The sequence below is a fragment of the Mustelus asterias genome, unplaced genomic scaffold (assembly GCF_964213995.1).
Source record: "Mustelus asterias unplaced genomic scaffold, sMusAst1.hap1.1 HAP1_SCAFFOLD_296, whole genome shotgun sequence".
Classification (NCBI taxonomy): domain Eukaryota; kingdom Metazoa; phylum Chordata; class Chondrichthyes; order Carcharhiniformes; family Triakidae; genus Mustelus; species Mustelus asterias.
The window spans coordinates 195,240-202,875 of NW_027590261.1; the positions used below are offsets into that span (position 1 = coordinate 195,240).

The window sequence follows — 7,636 nt, forward strand, 5'->3', positions numbered from 1 at the left end:
GGGCCAGTGGCGCAATGGATAACGCGTCTGACTACGGATTAGAAGATTCCAGGTTCGACTCCTGGCTGGCTCGGTGTAAATTTTAAAAATAGTTCGTAAACTCCATTTCAGTTTCGATGAAAAAATGTATTTTCAGTAACTTTAAACCAATTCAGACAAATGTTTACTCAATCCAGTCACCTTCTATGAAGAAATTTATCTTAGGTCATTAATTTTTAAAAGAAAGTTGGCCATTTTAAGTAAGATTCCACTGATAAACTTTCATTGAGTATGTTTAAATTATTTTCTTTAAATTACGAATTTTCGTGAAATTATTTGGAAAAAGTATTTTAAGCTATCTTTTAAAAAGTTGGGAATTTCTAGATAAATAACGTGGAAATCTTACATTTTTCAAAATGGTGAAAATAGTTTCTAATAAGTTGATGAAAATTTGTAAAACTCTGCGAAGGAATTTAATTTAAATATCTTTCGTAGAAAGAAGTTCACAAAATACTCAAGTTCCATCGAAATGTTTTTTCAAAAGTTGAGAAATTCTAGTTAAATTCCATTGAGGAATTTCTTTGAAGTAAGTTTCGTTTAGAAAAGTTCAAACGAGCGAGGTTTATGACCCTGCGATTATTCTCCATTTGAGCGAAGAAGATTGAGGAGTGATTTGATCGAGGTGGACTAAATTAGGATAAGTTTTGAGGGGGAAGAGGCAAATTTAAAGATTTTTGGCAAGGCGGGCGCAGAGAAGATTTGGAAGGAACATTTTTCCGCAGCGAGCGCTAAGAACCAAAAACTCATTGCCTACGAGTGTTAGATGCAGTTAATTTAGATAAATATAAATTCTGAGGCCGGAGATGGATTTCCTGAGAAAAGAGATGTTTCCAGGAACATTCTGAGGCAAGTATAAAGTTTATTTATTAGTCACAAGTAGGCTTACATTCACACTGAAATTAAGTTACTGTGAAAATCCCCGAGTCACCACACTCCAACGCCTGTTCAGAATCTCCTCGATGATATTGAATCTGGAAGATCAATCTATGGAACCATACCCCTTCCCCCTCCACCGCCCCCACCCGCTGCTGTGATGTTTGATAAGAACCCCGCTGATGTTAAATGCGAGGCATCCCAAAATCAAAAAAAGGTATTTTGGGACATTGGTTCTTAGTTGTGTATGTTTTCAATTTGATATAATATGAAAAGAGATATGCAAAATATTGAAACTATCGAATTGGAACTTCCGACATTGTTACAACAACATTAACTGTTTCCCCTCACGGCCATCACCTTCCACGCTGTGTAAGGGGCCAATATTGCAGTGAATTCTCGTCTCTCTAAAAAACAACTTGACTGATTCGCTGAAGCTGCTCTGACGTAATGAATTGGAGATCAAAGGGTCTGTGAGCTGATTGGATGAATTGGCCATGATGTGGAGTTGCCTGCGTTGGACTGGGGTAGGCACAATGAGTAGTCTCACAACACCAGGTTAAAATTGGTAGCACGAGCTTTCGGAGCGCTGCGCCTTCATCAGGTGACGGATGAATTGGAGAACAGGAGGCCGTGGAGCTGATGAGACGTCACCAGTTGATTCTTTCAGGAATGAACCAATCGCTGGAGAGACCGGATATATATGAATATCTTCACAGAAACAATTACAGGTTCACCCATTCTGTTTAATTCCGCAATAAACTTGCTGCAAACATGTAGGGTCTCGTTTTGTATTAAGTTCTCACTGTTTCAGCTCTCTTACTTGGTCAGTCAACAATTTAGACAATCTTCCTCTTGCAAGCAACTTCGACATTAATTTAATTTCGCTTTGTTGCAAATTACAATGTGATCCGTTCCCTAATGCTATTATTTACAATCAAATGATAATGACATCTTAACGCTTGATGTTTCTAAATTTCTGCAGGTGTCATTGCTGCAGACTCGATCTCACAGGAGCCGGTGATAGCGATGTTTTCTGTAAAATAAGAAATGCTGATTTTTTTTGACGCACTGAAAGGAAAGAAACGTTTCGATTTTGACACCGTGCGCATATCCGCATCTCGTTCAGTCTGCAGCAGAATTGAATGGGTTTATAGGTGCAGACTAACATCGTTAATCACCACCTGAAGCATGTCTCATAGTAGTGTGTGCTCAAAAAGACAGACACAAGTGATACTGCAAGTGGACGAGAGGAAATGGCGCATATTTCCCAGAATATTTTTTACAAATCGTTCGTCATAAAAAAGAAATAGGAAAAAAACACTCAGCCAGATGAGGAAATCGAGACTCAGCGCGGAAATACTGGACTTTCCTGTAGATGGCCGGAATTTATACACCTGAATGTTTCAGGCCCAAAATAAAAAAGGCCAAGTGTAACTAACAGATATGTTTTCAACCTCTTCCATTTAAATGTTGTTGACTTTGTTTAAACGCTGACTATAGTCAATCGCAAAATTGCGATCTCTATTATCCGGTGACTCGATTGCTTCTGTTAGGCAGTTTTGTTTGCAATTCAGTGATATTCAATTTCAGAGATATTCAATTCATAATGAAGACATATGTGTTAAATAATGCATTGATATTAAATATTGAAACAAATACTGAGTACAATTGTACAATGAGCTTTGATAAAGTGCCATCTGGATTTGAAACGTCAGCTCCTTTCTCTCCTCACAGATGCTGCCAGACCACGTGAGATTTTCCAGCATTTTCTCTTTTGTTTTCTGATTCCAGCATCCTCAGTAATTTGCTTTTATTAATGAGCACAATCGGTTGAGAATTTTCAATGGACGATGAGAATGGATGCATTAATGAATGAGCAGAAATCATTGGTCCCGTAGATATTTGCCAAACGAACGCTTTTAAATTTTGAAGTTCAAGATAATGCGAGCAATCAGATTGAAAGTAACGGTTTTCTTCCTGAAACAAGTGACATGGGCTCTCAGTCAAACCATTGGAACCTGCAGAAACACAGCGCAGTTAACATTGCAGATAGATAGATTTGCTGGAGTTTGCTGCCAGCTGTTTCTATAGTGGTTATCACGTTCGCCTCACACGCAAAAGGTCCCCGGGGGGAAACGTTCATTAAGTTTTCTCATGTCGGGTGAAGAAATCTGCGTGATTTCAGTTCGTTGCTCAACATTATCCGAACTTTGATGTGACAGCCAAATTATTTTTGCTCTAACCTGAGCCTCAAATGCTTTCTGTAAAATAAGAAATGCTGATATCTCTTGACGCACTGACAGGAAAGAAACCTTTCGACTTTGACAACGTGTACATATTCGCATGTCGTTCAGTCTACAACCGAATTTAATGGGTCTATCAGTGCATAATGACATAATCACCATCTGGAACATGACAAATAGTAGTGTGTGCTCAAAAAGACAGACACAAGTGATACTGTAAGTAAACCAGAGGAAATGGCGCACATTTCCCAGAAGAGTTTTTATATCGTTCTTCATAGCAAACAATTGGAAAAGCCACTGAGACAGATGAGGAAATCGAGACTCAGTGCGGATCTACTGGACTTTCCCATAGATGGCCGGAATTCATGCGTCTGAATGTTTCGCGCCCATGACAAAAAAAAGCTCAAGTGTAACTAAGAGATAATTCTTCAATCCCTTCCATTTAAATGTAATTGACTTTGTTTAAAAGCTGACTATGGTCATTCTCAAAATTGCGATCTGTATTACCCGGTGACTCGATTCATTTGGTGGTCAGTTATGTTTGCAATTGAGTGATGTTCAATTTCAGAGATATTCAATTCATCATGAAGACGTGTGTTAAATAATGCGTTGATACTAAATATTGAAACAAATACTGAGTACAATTGTACAATGAGCCTTGATGAAGTGTCATCTGGACACGAAACGTCAGCTCCTTTCTCTTCTCACAGATGCTTGTGAGGTTTTCCAGCATTTCCTCTTTTGGTTTCAGATTCCAGCATCCTCAGTAATTTGCTTTTATTACTGAGTACAATTGGTTGAGATTATTCGAAGAAAGATGAAAATTAATGAATGAGCCGAAATCTTTGCTCCCTTAGAAAAATGATGGGCGAACGCTTTTAAACTTTGACGTTAAAGTTAAGTTGAGCAATCAGGTTGAAAGTAACGGTTGTCTTCCGATTTAAGTGACATTGGCTCTCAGTCGAACCATTGGAATCTGCAGCAACACAGCGCAGTTGAACATTGCAGACAGGCCCATTTGTTTTAAGCTGTTGCCAGCTGTTTCTGTATTGTAGTGGTTATCACGTTCGCCTCACATGCGAAAGGGCCGCGGTTCGAAACATTCCTTAAACTTTTTCATGTCGAGTGGGCAAAATCCGTATGATTGCAGTTCGTTGCTCAAAATTATCCGAATCTCGATGTTAGAACCATATTATCTTTGCTCTGACCTCGGCAAATATTAACCGTAAAATAATTAATGCTGATAGTTTTTTGACAGACTCATTGTACAACAGAATTTAATGGGATTATAGGTGCAGACTAACATCGTGAATCACCATCTGAAACTTTTCTAATAGAAGACTGACACAAGTGATATTGTAAGTGATCTATGGGAAATGGCGCATATTTGCCAGAAGATTCTTTTTTTTAAATCGTTCTTCACAACAAAGAAATAGGGGGGGAAAACACTCAGGCAGATGAGGGAATCGAGACTCATTGCGGATCTACTGGACTTTCCTATAAAAGTGCATCACCCACCCTCCACCTCAACAGTGGAACTAAATGAGCCAAAACCTGAAATGAGAACTTGAATGTATATCTGTGCGACCGATGAGCGGAAATGGCAACTTAGATGACAGAATGACAGGTTTTCTGACAGATGTCACTTTCCATCAGCCCTCCAATCAAAATCACTAAAATCGATGACCTGATTATCACTTTGTTCTTTGTGGAGTTTGAAGCGCACCTATTAACTGCCAAGACTCCTATATTAAGACAGTGATGAAAATTCGAAGACTTCTTTGGGTGTAAAGTTCTTTGTGAAGTCCTGATGTCATGAACGGCGGTATATAAATGGAAGTCTTCCTTTATTGCCTTTGAGAGACAGCGTGCGAATCAGAATCAGAAGATGCGATGGAAACGTTTACACTGAGTGCATTTTAACCGTTACATCAAACTCAATATCAGGAGTTTCTTACTCAGTATCTTTCGGAATCTGTACATCTTCGTGTCACTCTATAGCTCTTCACCTCGACAACCCTATCTCTGAACTTATTGTGTCCCTCACCATGTCTCTGCACCGGGAAGGAAGATAGTGGAAGAAATATGCAGACAAATTATGCAACAATAGTAATGGAGATTTATATTGTCTCGTATTAATTCTATGCAAGAAGTCGGTAAAGGAGGTAACCGAATAGCTTCTACGATTGGTTTCAGATGCTTATATAATCCGAAATGTTGGAAGAAACACCAACAAGGGAAGATTTGCTATTGTATCTTGTAGTCGGGAAGAAAGCAGATCAGATCCGAGAAATAACTGGAGGGGAACGTTCAGCAATACAGATCATACTTCCTCATTAAGAGGTTCGAGATGAGTAAGTGTTTGACGGAAATCAGCTAACCACTTGATTCAGTGACAGGTATCCTGAATGGTACACAGTGAACCAGAATGTTTGAGTGATTCAGGTAGATGACTGAAAATTCAATAAATAAACTCTCATGTCTGTTTGAGCTACATTGCTGGAAGTAAGCTTACCAGCGCTGCTCCAATTACGTTTGCATAAGGAATATGGAGTTTAGGGAATGCAGTTGATGAAAAGATCAATAATTGTCTTCGAATCCATACAGTGCAAAAGGAGGCCATCAGGCTCTTCGAGTCTGCAGTGACTCTCCGACAGAGTATATTTTCCTGGTCCTCTCCTGCTCCATCACCGTAACCCCACAGATTTCTCGTGGCGATTTATTCTAACCCACAAATATTTGACAAGTTGGAATGCTGAACGCATCTAACCTGCACATCATTGAACTGTCGGAGGAAAAGGGGCACCCCACACAGACACTGGGAGCATCTGCAAACTCCACGTAGCCTGGAACTGAACCCGGATTCCTGGAATTATGAGGCAGCAGTGCTAACCACTGTGACACCACTGTACCAATTAATGACAGCCAAGCACACACGATGGGGTGAATGGCCCATCGCACGATCTGCAAATGTTTTGGATTTGCAGGATTCCCTTGGTGGTTTACACACTTCGCTGTGCGGATGTGAGCAGTGAGGATAAGGTGGTGCTGCTCCATTGGATGACTGTCGATAAAACGCGAAGTGCAGCCATGGTCTGCTCCACTACTTTTGCCTTCACCGTCTTTGCCCGGGTGCAGACAGCAGCGGAATGAATCGCTTCAGCAATTGCTGATGGCGGGTAGTGGGGCTGATCAACAAGGAAGGATCACTGCTTAAATCTGGTGAACATTATCCATTTCCAACCAATCCAAGAGCAGAGAACACACGTGAATTTAAATGTATGTCGCTAACTTTAGCTATCTGCTTCTTATTTACACCGCCAGTCTCATGGTCTCTACTAATGACGGATTCATTAAATGAGACAAATAGAAAGGGCACATTGATTGTCAGGTAGCAATGTGAAAACACCGCAACGACGGTAAGTCACGCCACCTGCTGGTGGTTTCGGGTAGCTTTGTTTGTCGAGTTTGTCAAACTCTGTTGTCACCCTTTGAATTATTTGAATTAATTTCCAGTCATTTGATAGCGACAAGGAGGTTTACAAAAAATGAGAGGTTGGTATAACAGAGAGACGGAAGCAATGAGACAGAGTTATGAGGAAAGTCGCATAAGACACAGAAGGAACCAGAAAATGCGATTCTTCACAGCTCTCATTTATTGGCGGGGAATATCCATCAGTTCCGGCAGAATAGCCAATCCTGTCTCTGGGAAATGCCCCTCAGTTTCTCAAAAAATAAACCCAGACTATAACAGGGGCTACCCTTTACACTGGATTGGAATCACCGGCAGAATTAGAGCATTTTGTTACTTTGTATCGAGATGTATACACGGAAACCATCTGTTCTCCATGCTCCTTACTGATTATAATGATCTTGCTGCCCGGCGGGTCCATTATTAAATGTTAACCATGTCATCCAGTGGTTATTTTTAAACCCTGACTTTTGAGCTAATCTGTATTTACGTGACATGAATGAGTGGCAAAACTTCAGTGTTCCAGGCTCATTTCGAATTGACAATTCGGGAAGGACAGTGTGGACTGGACTGCCGTTACTTGATAATCTACACTACCCCAGCTCTCCACTGGTACATGCAGTCTTCCGGGGAAGCTCCGAGATATTTGCTGAAGAAATATAGCTTAGGGGGTGAAGAAAGGTCCCCAAGCCGAGGTTCTCTGCAGATTTGCTGAAGGGAAACAAAACAGTTCCTTTATATCTTCTGTCGAATACTGCCGTGTATTTCCGTGCGATGGAGACACATATGGAGCGGATCCAGGAGACGAAACTCCCCAGAATGGGTGTTCCAGTTGGTGGCCAGAGGATGACGCTGTCACACCGATAAATAGGGACAAGAATTAAACTCAGTGGGAGTCACAGGAATCTTCCGAAAAGAACAAAATATAACCCCCCACAAGAAGAGGTGAGGGACACTTGCGGAATTGTATTAGTTGGTTTTAACTCGCGTACATAATTAAACTCGC

At 40.6% G+C, this 7,636-nt stretch overlaps 1 non-coding gene across 1 annotated transcript; it reads left to right on the forward strand.

Annotated features, from left to right (window-relative positions):
• On the forward strand, positions 1-73 carry trnar-acg (transfer RNA arginine (anticodon ACG)). Its single transcript has one exon. It is a non-coding gene; the product is annotated as a tRNA-Arg (tRNA).
• The last annotated feature ends 7,563 nt before the right edge of the window (positions 74-7,636 follow it).